At 45.9% G+C, this 18,031-nt stretch overlaps 1 protein-coding gene and 1 long non-coding RNA gene across 3 annotated transcripts in view; one reads left to right on the top strand and one right to left on the bottom strand.

The window, feature by feature from the left end:
* Positions 1–1,668: 1,668 nt before the first annotated feature.
* On the bottom strand, positions 1,669–4,164 carry LOC128420132 (uncharacterized). The gene is made up of 2 exons (XR_008331975.1): positions 2,260–4,164; positions 1,669–2,188 (listed from the first exon to the last, which is right to left on the bottom strand). It is a non-coding gene; the product is annotated as an uncharacterized LOC128420132 (long non-coding RNA).
* Positions 4,165–4,408: 244 nt separating this feature from the next.
* GPAT4 (glycerol-3-phosphate acyltransferase 4) overlaps positions 4,409–18,031 on the top strand; it is a 35,448-nt gene continuing 21,825 nt past the window's right edge. The window contains exon 1 of one of the 2 annotated variants that reach the window (XM_053401596.1): positions 4,409–4,530. The gene's annotated coding sequence lies outside the window, so the exon portion shown is untranslated. Of the gene's footprint in view, positions 4,531–4,599; positions 4,786–18,031 lie in introns of those variants that run through there. The other variant, XM_053401598.1, reaches the window with a different exon arrangement.

Raw genomic sequence — 18,031 nt, 5'->3', positions numbered from 1 at the left:
GTAATAGGCGGACCGGGAAGTCTGTAAACTTCAATTTCTTAACCAATAGGAGATTGTAGAAGAGAAATTTGGACAGACTTTAGGGTATAAAGTACTTGTGATGTAAATAGGACGGTGCCCTCCCTCTTTGCAGCATGAGCGGGGAGTTGTCCGTGCAGCACTGTCTCGAGAATAAACAACTTGTGGTTTTGCCTGATCGTGGTGTCAGACTCCTCCCTCTCACAGAGCAACTGACTACCTCTGGGGAAGATCCCTGGGGCAAATTTGTCCAACAGTGTCCATTAACTTCAATGGGTCTACTCTGAGTAGGACCAGCACTGGATACAATCCTGAATAAAAGCATATTTTCCTGCACACAGATGCCAATGTGCAGGGCTACCTTTTGGATTCTGTGACATCATGTCTCCCTCGACTTGTGACCTCATGTAGTGATTATTGCTGACAAGATTGTAGCCAAATTGAGGCTGCTGAAGAACAAGAGAGGAGTATTGGTATATTTGGGCCATCCTAAGGCCTAGGACTTGCCGATCAGAAGGTTGGCAGTTTGAATCCCCGCGACGGGGTGAGCTCCCGTTGCTCAGTCCCTGCTCCTGCCAACCTAGCAGTTCGAAAGCACGTCAAAGTGCAAGTAGATAAATAGGTACTGCTCCGGCGGGAAGGTAAACGGCGTTTCCGTGCGCTGCTCTGGTTCGCCAGAAGCGGCTTAGTCATGCTGGCCACATGACCCGGAAGCTGTATGCCGGCTCCCTCGGCCAATAAAGCGAGATGAGCACCGCAACCCCAGTCGGTCACGCCTGGACCTAATGGTCAGGGGTCCCTTTACCTTTACCTAAGGTTAGCAGAAGCCTAAGATGGCAAAAAATAAATGCCTCCCAGAAACATCCCACCAAAGTCTGGGCATGCACAACAGCCACAGAATGGGGGGGGGTGTGGAGTGTCCTGCTTGGGCCCTGCCTTAAACTATTATACCAAGGGGCCCATTTTCTTATGCTTGTGGTTTCTCCATGGTGATTTGCTAAGCATGGGTTTTACTGGATGAAATGTAATGGGCCTGTGTGAACGACACTGGAGCCCAAGGATTGGGGTTGGGCTAGATGACCCTCAGGGTCCTTCCAACTCTACAATTCTATGGCCTTGTGACTACCTTCCTGAGTTTGCTGGACTCCAGCTCCCATCATTCTGTGAGCATTAGTCTCTCTGGCTAGAGCTCATGGGGGTTGGAGTCCAGCATTGGGAGAGCCACAGGTTCCCCATTCCTGCTGCAGTCTGGTGCCCATGGAAGTAATGCCTGTTAACTTCAGCGTGACTTGCAACGAAACATACATAGGATCAGGCTGCACAAATGTCACAGCCTGATCCTCCGAGGTTTGCTTGCACCCAGAGCAGAGACAAATATTGGTGCTGGAAAATCCAGACACCTCCAACTAATTCAAGTGGATCACAACCCAGGGCAAGCCTTATGGAAATGAACAGGATCTGGGTCAAAGCTTGACCATGCTCTTGCACAGCTGCCACTCATTTCAGGGGGACCTGCATGGGGGATGTTTGCCGTACCTCAGATCTGCCCATCCTCTTCCACTCGAATGCCCTGAAAAGCATGCAAAAATTCTATACCAGAAACATTCTGATCAGCTTGGCTCAAGGAAAGACACACTTTCCTTAATAAAGGATTAATAAAGGTTTATTTTTGTGTGTGGAAAATGTTTCAGTTTTTTGGAATAAAACAACAACTTGTTTTGCTAATCAGAGTAGCATATTGTTACAGGTTTGTGGGTCTCAGTCTGGATTGCACCTGTGGGTCCCTTCCAAACCTGAGATCCTGTGTATGTGGGGTTAGATTTCATGAGAGGAAACCTGCTAAACCAGTCAAACCAGTCCCTTGCTTATGGTACTGGCCTGGGTTGCTATTTGCATGCCCTAAGAGGTTGCTAGAGAGACCAATGGGCGGGCCTTTTCCTACCTCACCTGACATGCCACATCATCCAAGGATGGGGAAAAAAAGGCATTTTTGTCCTCGATATGTCCTGTCCAAATGTTGTTGTACTAGCCATTGGCCATGGCAAATCTGAATAAAAAATAAATACAAGCAAAAGGGGTGTCGTGCCACAAATAATGGTCTCTCTTTAGATCTCTGCGTCTCCCTTACTATATTGTGCTATATTGTCCAGGGTCTTCTTTCTGATCTTTTCTGGCCTCCAAAGCAAAAAGGGTGACTTGTTGAGTCACTGAAGCATTTGCATCACCAAGAAGCAATAGGACCTTCTCTGTTGGGGGGAGACAAATTTCCTGTAAGGTGAGAAATTGCCTCCTGGGTCCAAGGTATAGTAAATAGTAATATAGTAAATAGTGCAAGATGTCTTCCACCTGCAGATGCCCACATATTCAGAGTCTTATCTTTGTACAGTACCCTGTTATATTATCTGTCCAGGACAGTGGAGGGCATAACTTGAAAATGCAGCTAAGCAAAAGCAAATCTAAGTGAGGCTGGCCAGAGATTTGACAGGTAACTGGCTCTAAAATGGACTGTTTTTAGAAGAGAGAACCAAGGAGAGCATTTAGAGAATTTAATCGCTTGCAGATCATGTAGTGATTCTGTCCAGTGGCACCAATCCCTTGGTTGGCATTTGTCTGTAGATATAATCTCCTCTATCTTAGGGAAATAATAAAGAGTTCAAATAATATTGTGTGTTAGATTTCCACTACCGGCTGTTCACCAATTCCGCATAACAAGTCTTTTCAGCTAATTAAACCAGGTGCAAATAGCTCTTGCAGTTAATGTTGGCCATCCACATTCCATGTGTAAGAGTTCGGATGCTGTTCCCTTGGGTGCGGAAAACAGTCTCTTAAGAAATTGGTTTTGCACCATTTCTAATCCTTTAATAGTGCTCTCATCCTCGCCCCAGATTGTCCTTGATATGTCTTCCTTCTTCTTCTTCTGTGGCGATCACTCGTAGCCGAGTAAGATTGTCTTCCATAAACAAGGTTTTAACAATGAGCCCGTAAGTGACTGTGGAGGCCAATTCTGGATCCACACGTCCTTCCACGGTGGGGACATTGGTTTCCAGGTGCGAATTGATCACGGTGTGGATTTGTTAAGCGTGCCTTCCTCTTAGCACCTTTCTCCCTTGCATCCTGAGTTTGAGTGCCAATGACACCTTTGGTAAAGGCTGTTCTCCAAATGGAGCACTCGCAGGCCAGTGTTTCCCAGTTGTCAGTGTTTATACTACATTTTTTAAAATTTGCCTTGAGACAGACTTTAAACATATTTTGTTGACCACCAGCATTACACTTTCCATTTTTAAGTTGGGAATAGAGTAGTTGCTTTGGAAGACGATCGTCAGGCATCCGCACAACATGACCAGTGCAGCGAAGTGGATGTTGAAGAATCATCGCTTCAACACGGGTGATCTTTGCTAATTCCAGTACACTGGTATTAGTTCGCTTGTCTTCCCAAGTGATGTATCAAATTTTCATAGATCCCGTTGATGGAATCTTTCGAGAGGCTGGAGATGGCGTTTATCAGTGGTCCATGTTTCACAAGCAGACAGTAATGTTGGTAGTACAATAGCTTTGTAAACAAGCATTTTGGTTTCCTTGATATGTAGTATCCCTTTAACTCAGGGGTAGAGAAAATATGTCCTCTCCAATTTTGTTGGACTCCAGTTCCCCTCAGCCACAGGCAGTATCACCCATGGTCAGAGTTGTTGCAAGTTCTGGGAGGAAAGTATCCCAAGGACTCTGGGATGTCATGCAGCTTTTGCCAGAGGCAGTGATATCACTTGACTTGGAAGGCTTCGGCGTTAATTTCGAGGCTCCCTACGGGAAGGAGCAACAGCACCTCTGAGCACGTTAAGAGTGCAGTGTCCTCCTTAATGGGCAAACACGTCCAATGTTTCTCAAACTTGGCTTCCCAGCTTAGCGAGCAGGTAGAGAGCAGGAGGCTCTTCATCTCGGGGTCGTGAGGGGGTTGGACTAGATGACCCTCAGGGTCCCCTCCGCCTCTACAACTCCCCCCATCCCTGACCCTCCCCAAGGGCCGAGCGGAGTCGCGCTCCAACCACAGCCGGGCCTGAGAAGGCGCGTGCTGCGACGCCTGCGCAAACCTCGCGCTGCGTCTCTCCGCCCCGCCCACCTTTTTGCGTCGCGGCGGGAGAACGACGTATCCTCCGGAGGGGGAGGGGTTGGCTTGGAACACTATTCGACGCGCTGCGCGCGCACAATAGGACGCCCCTTCTCCGTCAGTTCTCCCTCAACCCTAGCGCCGTTCTCATTGGACGCTCGCGGCACTTCTGGAAAAGCTGCCGCCAATTGGCTGCCTCGCGAAAAGGCGGAGCTCGAGGGCGCCCCTGGTGGGCGGAGCGACCGGCGCCGGCGAGTCTCCCCGGCTGGTGACGCTGTGACGTATTAGCGGCGGCGGTTTGTGCGCGCAGGCGCACCAGCTCGCGATTTCTGGCTCCGGCGGCGGCGGCGCCTCCTTCACCTCAGCCGGACCAGTTGGGGGAGGGGCAGAGCGCGAGCGAGCCAAGGCAGGTGAGTGCCCCGCCCATTCCGCCAGACCACGCCCCCTCCCTGGAGGACCCCCCCACCGGCTCCCTCCCCGGCCGCCTCCGTCGGGCCTGGCCGACTGACGGGCCGCCTGGGACGGGGCGGCTGGGCGAGCGCGTGGAGAAGAGCGGGGCGGCCGTTCACACGTGACGGCGCCTGGCTTGCGTGACGTTGACACGTGTACACCGCTCTTCCTCTGCTGAAGGCGGGCGGGCGTGTCTCTCAGAACAGCCCTGCGAGGTAGGTCAGCGGGCGGGATTTGAACCCGGCTCCAACCCCCGCACCTCCGATCTGTTCGTGGCGCCTGTCTCCGCGCAGGGGCAGCCTCTGCCTGGGGCTGGGGGCCTCCAGGGCAGCGCTTGGCCCTCGACGCCTTGCAGGAAGCCGCAGCATCCCGTCTCCTGCGCCTGCCTTCCAGGGAAGCGGGAGCCTTGGTGCTGCCCAGCTGTGGCTGCGGGAGGGTTTCCCCTTATGAGCCAACATAGCTCTGGTCTGCTGTGGTTATTAACAGGAATCGAATCAAACCACTGCCTGTGACATTAATCATTAGTTTCTCTTGCTGTTAATCATAATTACTACATTATTAATTACTGCCCACGAGCTTGCCCCTTCCCTCTTCCCCTCCACACCCTCCCAGAACTGATGCCCAATGCTCTTGACTTGCATGATGATTGATGTCAGTCACCCTGTGCATGAAATACAATGTGCGTGTGGGTGATTTAGTACCATGTACGGGGGTGGTGCTAGTTTGTTAAAGGGGAAAAAAGATTCTAATTAATTAATGGATTTCTAGCCCGTTTTCAGGGTTGAAAGCCACTTGCAAGGTGAATTACAGCACACTTAAAACACAGCATATAATCGAACCATGTAAACAATGAGCCATGTTCAGTTCACAAATTATTAAAATAAGATAGCCTCAGCAGATAAAACTTAAGTTAAAAGCACCCAAATGCAGGCTGGAGTATAATAAAGGATTGCTTAAAATGTTTTGTAATTGTTCTTATTATGCTTCATAATATGCTTTCTATTCACTGCTTGGATAATTTCTTTTTTTTTTTAATAGAAATATTTATTAAAGTTTTACAAAATGAAAAAAGAAAAAGAAAAATACAAACAAAAAACAGTTCCATCTTTCCATTACATTATTTCATTTACTTAATTTCCGGACCTCCTCTAACCTCCCTTTTTGTATTCCAGTTTAATTTGTCTGTTCAGCAAATCCTTCCCCTCTTTGCTTATCCTAATCTTTAATCTTAAAATAATGTAACATTAGATTTTTACTTATTAATAGTCCATTTTCTCATACTCCTTATAGCATTATACAGTGGTGCCTCGCAAGACGAAATTAATTCGTTCCGCAAGTTTTTTCTTCTTGCGAGTTTTTCGTCTTGCGAAGCACGGTTTCCCATAGGAATGCATTGAAAATCAATCAATGTGTTCCTATGGAAACCGCCTTCAGACCAGGTCCGGGGACAGTCTGTCCCCCGACCTCTTCTGAAGGCTGGGGGGGGGGACAAGGGCTTTTCTTCCCACCGCCAGCCTTCAGAAGGCTGTTCTGAAGGCTGGCGGTGGGAAGAAAAGCCCTTCTCCCCACCTCCCACCCCGCAAGCTCCGGGGACAGGAGGGCTTTCCTCCCGACTGCCAGCATTTTAAAAGCCCCCGGGACAGCGGAGAAGTCTCCGCTGTCCCGGGGGCTTTTAAAATGCTGGCGGGCGGCAGCGAAGCGCTCGCTGCCGCCCGCCAGCATTTTCAGATCGCCCCGGGACAGCGGAGAAGTCTCCGCTGTCCCGGGGGCTTTTAAAATGCTGGCGGGCGGCAGCGAAGCGTTCGCTGCCGCCCGCCAGCATTTTCAGATCGCCCCGGGACAGCGGAGAAGTCTCCGCTGTCCCGGGGGCTTTTAAAGTGCTAGCGGGCGGCAGCGAAGCGTTCGCTGCCGCCCGCCAGCATTTTCAGATTGCAGCCATTCGAAGGCTGCCGGTGGGGCGGAGAGACCTCCTCCCGCCGCCAGCCTTCGGAGCAGCCTTCCGAAGGCTGGCAGTGGGAGGAGGTCTCTCCGCCCCGCCGCCAGCCTTCGGAGGAGGTCCGAGGACAGTGGGGAAGACGCGCTGCGCTTCCCCGCTGTCCCGGAGATTTCCCTATGGGCTTTCGTCTTGCGAAGGAAGCCCATAGGGAAATTCGTTTTGCGAAGCGCCTCCAAAACGGAAAACCCTTTCGTCTAGCGGGTTTTTCATCTTGCGAGGCGTTCATCTTGCGGGGCACCACTGTACCTTTTTCCCTTCCAGTATTTCATTACAGACTTCTTTTAAAGGTTGTACTAACCATTGTTTTAAAGTTCTGTAATATCTTGAAGTCAGTCCATCTGGTCCTGGAGATTTGCCCAATTGCATGTTCTGAATGGCATCTTCTATTTCCTGTTCAGATATTTTACAGTTCAACATTATTTTACTTTCTTGAGAAATTTTTTGTAATCCATTTATCTTCAAAAATCGATCTATGTCAACTTCTTTCTGCGGCCCTTGTGTGTATAATTGTTTGAAATACCTCTGGAAACATTTTTTAATCTTGGCTGGGTTCTGTATGTTCCTTCCTTCCACTTCTAGGTTTGTAATAGTATTTAATTTTTGTCTTTTTTTCATTTGCCACGCTAGCAACTTCCCACATTTATTAGCTGATTCAAATGTCTTTTGTCTCATTTGTTTAATTTTCCATTCTATTTCCTGATTCATCATTTTCATATATTGTACTTGGTATAGCTTTATTTCTTTCAAAATCTCTTGCGACTTTGGTTTTGCTCTCAATTTCTTCTCACTATCTTTTATTTTTTCCAATATTTTATCTTTCTTTTCATTTTGGCTTCTTTTCTTTATTGCATTCTGTTGTATCAAGAACCCTCTCATAACGGCTTTACTTGCGTCCCAGATAACTCTTTTTTCAACATCAGTGTTCATATTTATCTCAAAATAGTCTCTCATAGTTTTTTGGGCCTTCTTAATCACGTTTTCATCTCTGAATAAGGTGTCATTCATCCTCCATCTAAAAGAACCAGTGGAAATCAGTTTCATCTCCATCTTCACAGGATTATGGTCAGAGCACGTTCTTGGACAGATTTCCGCCTTCTTTATCTTTGGAGCCATTCCACTAGTTACCCATATTTGATCGATTCTGGTCCATGTCATTTTGGCTTCAGAAAAGAAAGTTCCCTCTCTAGCCAGGGGATTCTTTATTCTCCAAATATCAACTAAATCCAAATTGTCTGTCATCTCAAAAAAGGTTTTCGGTAGTCTACCATCCTTGGTGATCACCTGTGGATAATTTCTTATTTTTATACATTATACGTGTGTACTCAGATGTAAATCTCCTTGAGTTCAGTAGGACTTACTGCTAGGTGTGTAGGATTGAGCAGCAGTCTTTCAAATTCTCCCAAGGCTAGCCATGCGTAGGCTTTGCATAGTGTGTGTGTGTGTGTGTATCAGTATTATATCAGCTGTCCATGTGGTAGAGACATGCGAGTTGCTCTAGTGAGGACAATCCAGAGCGTCAGTGCCATAAAGGCCTTGTTCCTTGCATCCACCCATGGAAACTTAGCTGGCAGGAGGATCTCAGGTGCTGAACCGAGTGCTTGTATACTTGTGTGTGTTGGTCTGTATTATACATTAGAATATGTATTAGAGTAATTCCCTATCTTTTTTGCATTCAGGCTGTGAGTCCTTATTTGGCCAAACACACATGCGATGCCATTATTGGCAGGCTTGGGTGAAAGGCCAAGATTTGCAGAAATACTACTACTACTACTTCTACTACTACTACTGATAATAATGGGGGAAATACTGAGGAGTAGGGGATGAATTCCCAAAACAGGCCAGTGAGGACTGAGCATACGCAATGGGTGTGGAATGTTGATTGACAGTTGAAGGGGGAAATAGAAAATTAGGCGAGGAGAAGAATGGAACTGAGAACAGTTTTTTAAATATATTTTTTATTTTTAATATTTAATTCTGTATTGTTTTTAACACTTGATTGGAAGCCGCCCAGAGTGGCTGGGGAAACTCAGCCAGATGGGTGGGGTATAAATAATAAATTATTATTATTATTATATATGGGATGTCTGACTCAAACAAGGAGCTGGAAAACACCACTGTTGTTACACCTTTTTGTTGCAGGCTGTACTTGTTACAATATACACAAATAATTACAGGTACACCACAATCAGAGTTAAGTGCTTCAGAGTCTACTTAATTAGTGTGGAAAATATTTCCACCTAATTGTACACAGCTTTTATATTTTAGAGTTGCATTTTAAAATATATTTTGTTAGCCATTTCTAGCAGTTCAAAGTTTGGACCAGAAAGGCAGGATACAAGTCTTTCTAAGGAATGAATATGTTGTTTACTGATAAGTAATTCTCACCATTTTTGGTGAACTTACTCCCAGGGAAGTGTGTGTATGAATGTGGCTCTACAACACAATTTTGTGCATATCAACTCAGAAGGAAGCTCCACTGAGTTCAGTGTGGCTTATTTTGAGGACAATTGTAGCTCATACTTTCCTCTCAGTAAAATCAGTGGGTCGACCATTGGTCCATCTAGCTCAGTATTCTCGGACAATATTCACTGACTGACAGCAGCTCTCCAGGATTTCAGGCACGAGTCTCTCCCAGCCCTACCCTGAGATGCCTGGGATTGAACCCAGGACCTTCTGCTTTCAAGGCAGATGCTCTGTTGCTGAGCTATGGCTTCACAGTGGCTTAATTTAAGTGGATTGTGAGAGTGTGAGATGCCTGCAAGTCACTGGGGAGCAGGTTGGTTGTGGTGCTTTTAAAGAAACAAGCCTTTCCAAACTCTACTAGCAGCAAGGAGGATTCTCTCACACTCAGCAGATAATGCTTCTTCTAAGGTGATGCCTGCTGTGACATGTATGCGTCATGTAAAAACTGGATAAAACAATCATACTTTTTCTGAACAACTGTTTATAATCAGGTGACAGCCTCATTATATAGGTGTGCTTATGTAAAAAATGTGTTAAAGTAAATGCCAGGAACTTGTTGACTGCAGGAAAATGATGATACATTTTTAAGTTGCATGAGGCCTAGGTAGCAAGCATGGTCAGGGAATCCACATTTTTTAATGATTTGTGCACTTACATTTGCATGTGCACCATGGTAGATGTTCTTTACTTACAAACTGTGGGAATGAGGATGATGTTTGGAGATTTATTGAAGATACTCCATTTGCATGTGTGCAAATGGACACACCACCCTATGAAGTTCTCAACATCTTCAGGTCTTGGGCCAATCTTAAACAACGCCCTGCATTATAATAATTAATAATAATATGTTCTTCCAAGGAGGCAGGGGTTATAGTATCCCAGTGGCCCTAGATTTCAATCCATAGTTGAGAGCATTTTTTAAAACAACAACAACAACAACAACCCTCCCTTCCCTGAAAAGCTGAAGTACATGTCTGTAAGTCATGGTAGAAGACCATTGGGGGCTTGGTAAGCTTTTCCTAAAGGAATATCGAGTCAGACAAGTAACTTGACAGCTAAAACCTATGAATAATTATGTGGAAGTAGCATTCCACTGTGTTCAGTATTCCCCAATAAGTGTCCTTAGGATTTCAGTGCAATTGGTTGCTCTCCTTCAGATGAAACCAAACCTAGCAGCCCCACATCCACTTACAGCAGCAATCCAAAATGGAAGGTCTGGTCACAGTCCCATGGCAAAACACAGATACAATGTGAGACAAAGTCCAGAAGTAGCCCATGATCAAAACACAGTGAAGTCCTATCACCAGCAAAAAGTTTCCTTGGAAGATAGCTTTCCATTCCTACCAATCTGCTGCTTTGGGCAGTTGCAGTGCATGGATGGGCCCCCTGGCAGTTCACATGGCCTCTTGGCAAGGCTCAGGCAGCCACCTGCATGAAGTAGGGCACCCCAGACATCCTGCAATACATGCAAGTTCCATGGCAGATGTATGAGTGTCCATTAGCAAACCAGTTAGGCTGGAAAGGTCTCTGTTAAAGTAGATAGTCGGGAAGCCTCTTGCTTAAATTGACCCTTGGTCCCAAACCAGTCAGTTGACTCTTCTAAACAGGAACATAAGACGGGCCTTGCTGGATCAGACCCAAAGACCTATCCAGCATCCTGCCTCACATACTGACCCAGTTCATATATCACTTGAAGCCATAGCTAAGAGTAAACTGAATTGATGCAAGTGAACCATGTGCTTGTGCCTTTGCTGAAAAGTTCTTGCTCTGCTCCTCCCCTGCTGCCGTGCTGCTGGGGAACAGGCCATAGTCTGCCTTGCCATAATATCCCTGATGTTTGTTGTCCTCTAAGCAAACCATGAGAGGTCAGCCAAGAACAAGTCTTGGTTACTGTTTGTGGTTTGTTTATATGAACGAAAGTTGGCTTTTACTTGATTTAATGTGACTGCATACCAGGATAGTACCTTGGAGGTCACAGAAACAAGGAGGATCTGACTTTGCTTTTACCAGAAGAATAAAAACTAGACTTTGCAATGTAATAATTCAGACAGCTACTCAAACAAGGACTTCCTTTGGTTAAAGTTAGGTCATTGCAGTAGCTGAACATTAAGAGCCCACAGAAAGCAACATGGGAAATGGCAGGTGCAGATGTCCAAAACTGGATTCCAAGGAATGCTAGAGGTGAAGGAAATTATTTAAGGCTTTTAAGGCTGCAGTCCTAAACTCTACAAGGAAATAAATCCACTGAGCTTTGTGGGACCTCTGCATAGGACTGTGCTGTTCATCAGGTTCCCTGAATCCCACTGAAGTTTAGCCCAGAATACAGTGGTACCTTGGGTTACATATGCTTCAGGTTACATACGCTTCAGGTTACAGACTCTGCTAACCCAGAAATAGTACCTCGGGTTAAGAACTCTGCTTCAGGATGAGAACAGAAATCACGCAGCGCGGCGCAGCAGCAGCGGGAGGCCCCATTAGCTAAAGTGGTGCTTCAGGTTAAGAACAATTTCAGGTTAAGAACAGACCTCCGGGACAAATTAAGTACTTAACCTGAGGTACCACTGTATGGAGTTTCCCCAAAGCATACCTGCCTCTCCTCATAAACTCCAAAATTCTAAGGAATTCAATTGAGGCGGCCTTGAAGGTGGTCTTTTTTAGAAGATAATGTTGTGATAGTCATAGGTGCCAACTCCCTGGGCCCCTGGGTGCCTGAGCACCCACAAAATTCCCCATGAAAGGGCCAGGCACCCACAAATGTTAGTGCCAGGACCATGCACGCTGCATGCCACCCGCGGCCCCAGGGGCAAGTTGGCACTCATGGTTATAGTTTTGCTGAAGTCTATTCTGCTGCATCTGACTGGTGGCTTGTCCACAAAACCCCAGAGTTAGAAAACTAAAGACTGCAATCCTTGCCATATCTGTTCAGAAGTAAGTCCTATTGAACTTATTGGGCTTACTCCCAGGTAAGTGGGGTAAGGATTATAGCATAAGGATAACTCCTTAGTTTTCTCATTCTGGAGTTTTCTGGACAAGCCCTCACCATCATGCTGGGAGAGAGGAAAGAGGGAGCTTCCCAGGTTAACACCTTGGTTTTTGACAGTAATACGTGGATTTTATTTATTTTATTTTTAAAAGGAAGACAAAAGGCATATGGAGTCCAAATGGAACAGATAAGCAGTGAAGGAGGTGTTGATATGTGCCATATAAGATTTTTTTGGAGCTCATCCTGCTTAGTGCTGCCCAGAGCTGTTGGGGGGGGCTGAAATTTTAGGTGCTGCCTTATCCATCTAGTTTTTCAGTGAAATGCCTCACATATTTTCAATTCCTTTCTTGGCAGCTCTTGCAGGGTTTTTTTTCCTAAAGAAAAACCCATGCAGATTTTTGACACATATAAAATATGTATATTTTAAGTCAGTTCTCTATGCTGCCTTGCACCAGAGCTTAACCAAGATCCAGGATGGGCCTGTGCAAAAAGAACAAGCTTGATTCTTAATTGCTTGGTCACTAGGGGCAGAAAGCAAGTATGCCACCCCCCCCGGGCAATAGTGCCATTGAGTCCTCCCTTTTAATTTGGACCTGGGTACTTGAAGGACTGGGACACGGGTGGTGCTGTGGGTTAAACCACAGAGCCTAGGGTTTCCCGATCAGAAGGTTGGCGGTTCAAATCCCCGCGGCGGGGTGAGATCCCATTGCTCAGACCCTGCTCCTGCCAACCTAGCAGTTCGAAAGCATGCAGTGCAAGTAGATGAATGGTTACCACTCTGGCAGGAAGGTAAACGACGTTTCCGTGCGCTGCTCTGGTTCACCAGAAGCGGCTTAGTCATGTTGGCCACGTGACCCGGAATCTGTACCTCAGCCAGTAAAGCGAGATGAGTGCTGCAACCCCAGAGCCGTCCCCGACTGGACCTAAACGGTCAGGGGTCCCTTTACCTTTATTTGAAGGACCATATTCTCCCATAGGTGTCCTTCATTTCCCTCTGGCTCCTGAGGTTCTGCTTCTGGTTCCCCTGCCAGCAGAGCATTACCATGTCCATGGGGAGCATTGCAAAAAGCACTATCTAAATGTTATACAGTGTTCTTAAGGGACCTATTAGAAAAAAAGCTTATGGACAGGTGGGAAAACTTAAAATAAGGGAATGGTTTTCCTGTTTGAATGTCTCTTGCTCCAAATGATGGGCAGTTTGTTGTATATATGAATTGTCTTGCTAGATCAGATCTATGGTGCCCCTAGTCTACCAATCTGTTTACAACTGTGGTCTGACAGATGTTCTGAATGCTCACAAGCAGGACAGACACCTGATGCCCTTTTCCTGTTTGTATGGCCTGGCACTCCAGTTGTTGTTAAACTACAATTCCCATTAGCCCCGGCAAGCATGGGCAATGGCCAGGGATGATGGGAGTTGTAGTTCAGCAGCATCTGCAGGGCCAGAGGTTCCCCTTCTGTTTACACACGAAAGCTCATACCTTAAAAGCTTATATTTAGTTGATCTTTAAAGGTGCCACTGGAATTATTAAAAAATGTTTTTTCATCTTTCATCTTGTTATTTATTGTCCCTTCTATTTGGTTATCATTGCTCACTCTCTGGAGGCTAATCTAATCCCTTTGAGCATAATAAGCAAATAAGAGCTTGGGAGCAGTCCAGTGGTAGCCATCCCACGCCTGCCATCACAGAGGCTCTTCAAGCATCTTGCTCTCAGGGAAGCCGAGAAGAAGTTGCAGCAGCTTCTCCAAAAGAAACAGTTGTCTTTTCTGTTTTATTATTTAAATAGTTGCTGGTTCTTATTGTGGGCAAATGTTCATGTAAACCACTCTGTGAAAATGTTAGATACCTAAAATAAATGAATAATAAACCATTCTCTTTTAAAGCCAGTGCATGTCATCCCATTTGATGGTACTGAACTCCATAGGTTAATTGTCACAAAAGTGACCATGTTGATATAATATCACTGCTGCCTCACTCATTAGGGACCGCTAATGTGATCCGTTGAGGTTTCAATTTCATTGACCACTTCCCTTGCTTCCCTTAATGAGCATGATGGGGAGAACTTTGTAGGCTATCTCTTATCTGCCACAGTTGTGTAGTACAACAATGATATGTATTTGTGGTTATTTGATGATAAATGGAATTATTTTATTGAGCCCTGAGCAATGCAATCTGGAAGGAAGATTACTTGAAACAGAACCTATTCTGATACCAGTGCATATTTCAGATAGTGATGTAAAACAACAACAGGAACCTAGGTAGCAAGCATTGCTGTTTAAGTCTACAATTACCAGTGAGAAAATGTTTCCAGCTCTGCAAGCCAAAATTGTGATGGAAGTGAATATGTCTGAGTTTAATCATTGTCACATCCTGCTCTTGTCTGCTCTTGCTTTGCTTCCTTCCCCTGTTTTGTATATGGCAGAGTTTTTGAATTGCACAGAATGCTGCTGAGACCTGCCTGCTGAAGAGTTCTGTTCTTGAAAATCTGCTATGCAGATTTTCTTGGACAGTGAAATTGATGTCTCTGGAAGTTTACCCACTCTTGATTCTTTCTGTCTTGGGGACCACAACATTCTGATGATGTTGTGATTAACATATTTCAGTCAAAATAATTTTGAGTCAGCTTTCCTGCTTATTTGTATCAGGTGCACATTTCTAGTCAATCAGTTTGGGAAACATACAAATGGCTTTATACCACTGCCAATTACTTAGAATCAGGCTGATGCCCTCAAGCAGTGATTTCTCTTGACTCTGATATGTTGCTTCCCACATGGAGGAAGCCATTTCGTCATTCCCAGCGTGAACCATGGAATCTCTTGGAACATTTTGCAAAGATTACACACCCCAGCTGGGTGTACATGCTCTTGACTGCTGTTCCATTCCATTGGTGATGCAAGATCATACACTGTTCCGGTTGAGGGCAGCCAGTGGTGAGTTTCTCTCTGGAGCCTCTTGTTTCTGTTTCTCCGCCCCCACCAGAAAAAAAGCAACCACCCCTTGGATGTTGCTTAATAAACAGTCTCCTGGGCTAAAGCTCCGGTTCTTCACTACCCCCTCTGTGACTTCTACTCAGCTTCTGTGAGTAAAATTCTGAGTGAGCAGCAAAGTACTGTTTGACTGTTTCCAAATTTTGGAAAGAGAGTCTGTGGCCTTGGCAGGGCTTTGGATTCGGTGTAAATAGCTACTCAGTCAGTTCAAACTGACTGGGACGGGGGTCTTCTGTGTCCTTAGCTTCCGCCAGGGTGGGATCCTGGGCAAATGGGAGAGTTGGTATGGGGTTTTATATACAGTGGTACCTCAAGTTACAAACGCTTCAGGTTATAAACTCCACTAACCTGGAAGAGTTACCTCGAGTTGGGAACTTTGCCCCAGGATGAGAACGGAAATGGTGTGCCAGCGGCAGCAAGAGGTCCCATTAGTGAAAGCATGCCTCTAGTTAAGAACAGTTTCAGGTTAAGAACGGACCTCCAGAACGAATTAAGTTCATAACTAGAGGCACCACTTTATTTATTTATACATACATACATACATACATACATACATACATACCCTGCCCATCTGGATGGGTTTTCCCAGCCACTCTGGGCGGCTTCAAGCAAAATACTAAAATACAGTAATTCACATAGAGAGAGAGAGAGAGTTGTAGCATCTCCATCATGCCTCTAGGCTTAGTTGATGTTGCAAGTGCTGATGGGCAGATACCTGGGCTAGAGTAATAGTGTTTTTAATTAGTGTTTGTTACACTCTGCTTTTTCAGAGAGGTTAAAGAGGCTTTCCTGGGTCTCCCAGTGGTCTCCCATTCAAGCAGGTCCATTTTCCTCATGGGTAGGCAAACTGAGGCCCAGGAGCCGGATCTGGCCCCATCGCCTTCTAAATCGCAATCAGTGTGTTTTTACATGTGTCCTTTTATTTAAAATGCATCTCTGGGTTATTTGTAGGGCATAGGAATTCGTTCATCCCCCCCCCCAAATATAGGCCAGCACCCCACAAGGTCTGAGGGACAGTGGACCGGCCCCCTGGTGAAAAAGTTTGCTGACCCCTGCTACCTCTTTGCTTCAGCAGTATAACACAATCAAGTGCTCCCTTAGATTCAGAATGGCCAAGCCTTTCAGATGCATGCTACTTCCATGACAATACGTTCCAGGTATTCTGGAAGAGTCTGACTCGGAAATTTTATGATGCCCTAATTCAGCTAGCATCTGATTTAGCATGTTGGGGTTATATATATGTATGCATGTGGTATTTGTCCTATCTGCCTGCCTCTGTATTTATTCATTTATTTCATAAATTTTACTGTTTGATTGTAGAAAAAACTCCAAAGTGGTTTACAGAAAGATAAAACAATAAAATTATCACTAAAAAAATTACACCATAATTTAAGACAAACAGAAGATTAAAGCCACAGTAAAATAGACTAAACAAATTAAAACTCATACAAGCTTTCTAGACACCTGGGATGCTTGTCTAAATACGAATGACTTCAGCAGGCTCCAAAAGGAAGACAGTGAAGGTGGCTGCCTGATTCCAAGAGGCAGGTCTGTGCCTTCCTAATTGCATCCTAACCCAAAGGACAGTAACCTGAAAAATCTTGATTACAGCTTTGAAAATGATCAATTTGTGACATTGTTGGCCCAGTTCAAGTGCTAGGACTCCACTCAAATGACTGAAGACTCAGGTACCTTAAGGGACATTGGCTCATCTGCCCTGACAAGGATCAGCTCCTGAAGTCCTGCTCATCTGCCACCACTGAAGTACAGGCAGGGGGTGAGTTTGGGAAGCAGATCCTTTTGCGTTATGATACCAATGCTTTGGAAAGCCCTTTCCAAGGAAGTCCATGGGACTTCCCATGCTATATAACAACAACAACAACAACAACAACAACAATAATAATAATAATAATAATAATAATAATAATAATATTTTTTTATTTATACCCCGCCCTCCCCAGCCAAGGCCGGGCTCAGAGCGGCTTACAAGCAATAATAAAAACAAGATGAATCATTACAACTTAAAAACAAAAATAAAAAACAACATTAAAATAATGGAACATTAAAATATTAAAATGTAGCCTCATCGCAGGAGGAGAAGGAAAAGAAAAAAGAAAGAGAGGGAGGGAGGGAGGGAATCAAACTGGCTCCAAGCCAAAGGCCAGGCAGAACAACTCTGTCTTACAGGCCCTGCGGAAAGAAATCAGATCCTGCAGGGCCCTGGTCTCATGAGGCAGAGCGTTCCACCAGGCCGGAGCCAGAGTTGAAAAGGCCCTGGCTCTGGTTGAAGCCAATCTAACTTCCTTAGGGCCTGGGACCACAAGGGTGTTGTTATTTATGGACCTTGAGGCTCTCCATGGGGCATACGAGGGTCCTAGGCCGTGAAGGGCTTTAAAGGTCAAAAGCAGCACCTTGAACCTGACCCTGTACTCCACCAGGAGCCAGTGCAGCTTGAAAAGCACTGGGTGAATATGCTCCCATGGCAGAGACCCCGTGAGGAGCCTCGCTGCAGCATTCTGTACCCACTGGAGTTTCTGGGACAGCTTCAAGGGCAGCCCCACGTAGAGCGAATTACAGTAGTTAAGCCTGGAGATGACCATCACATGGATCACTGTCGCCAGGTCGGGGCGGGAAAGGTAAGGGACCAACTGCTTGATGCGGCGAAGGTGGAAAAATGTCGCCTTGGCTGTTGCTGTAACTTGCGCCTCCATGGAAAGGGAGGCGTCAAGGATTACACCCAAACTCTTAACGGAAGGCAATGGCACTAATTGGGCCCCCGCAAGAGAAGGGAGTTGGCCCCCCAACCCCATGTCATCCCGACCTAGCCATAGGACCTCTGGGAAGGAGGTCCCAGAAGGAGGGAGATGTCGTTGCGCCACCCCTTGGTGTGTGGAATGCCGCAGGGCTCAATCCTCTCCCCAATGCTTTTTAACATCTTTATGCACCCCCTTGCCCAGATTATCCGGAGCTTTGGGCTGGGCTGTCACCAATATGCTGATGACACTCAGCTCTATCTGCTGATGGATGGCCA

Source organism: Podarcis raffonei, chromosome 8 (assembly GCF_027172205.1).
Source record: "Podarcis raffonei isolate rPodRaf1 chromosome 8, rPodRaf1.pri, whole genome shotgun sequence".
Taxonomy (NCBI): Eukaryota; Metazoa; Chordata; class Lepidosauria; order Squamata; family Lacertidae; genus Podarcis; species Podarcis raffonei.
This window is presented reverse-complemented; position numbering and strand designations above follow the sequence as displayed.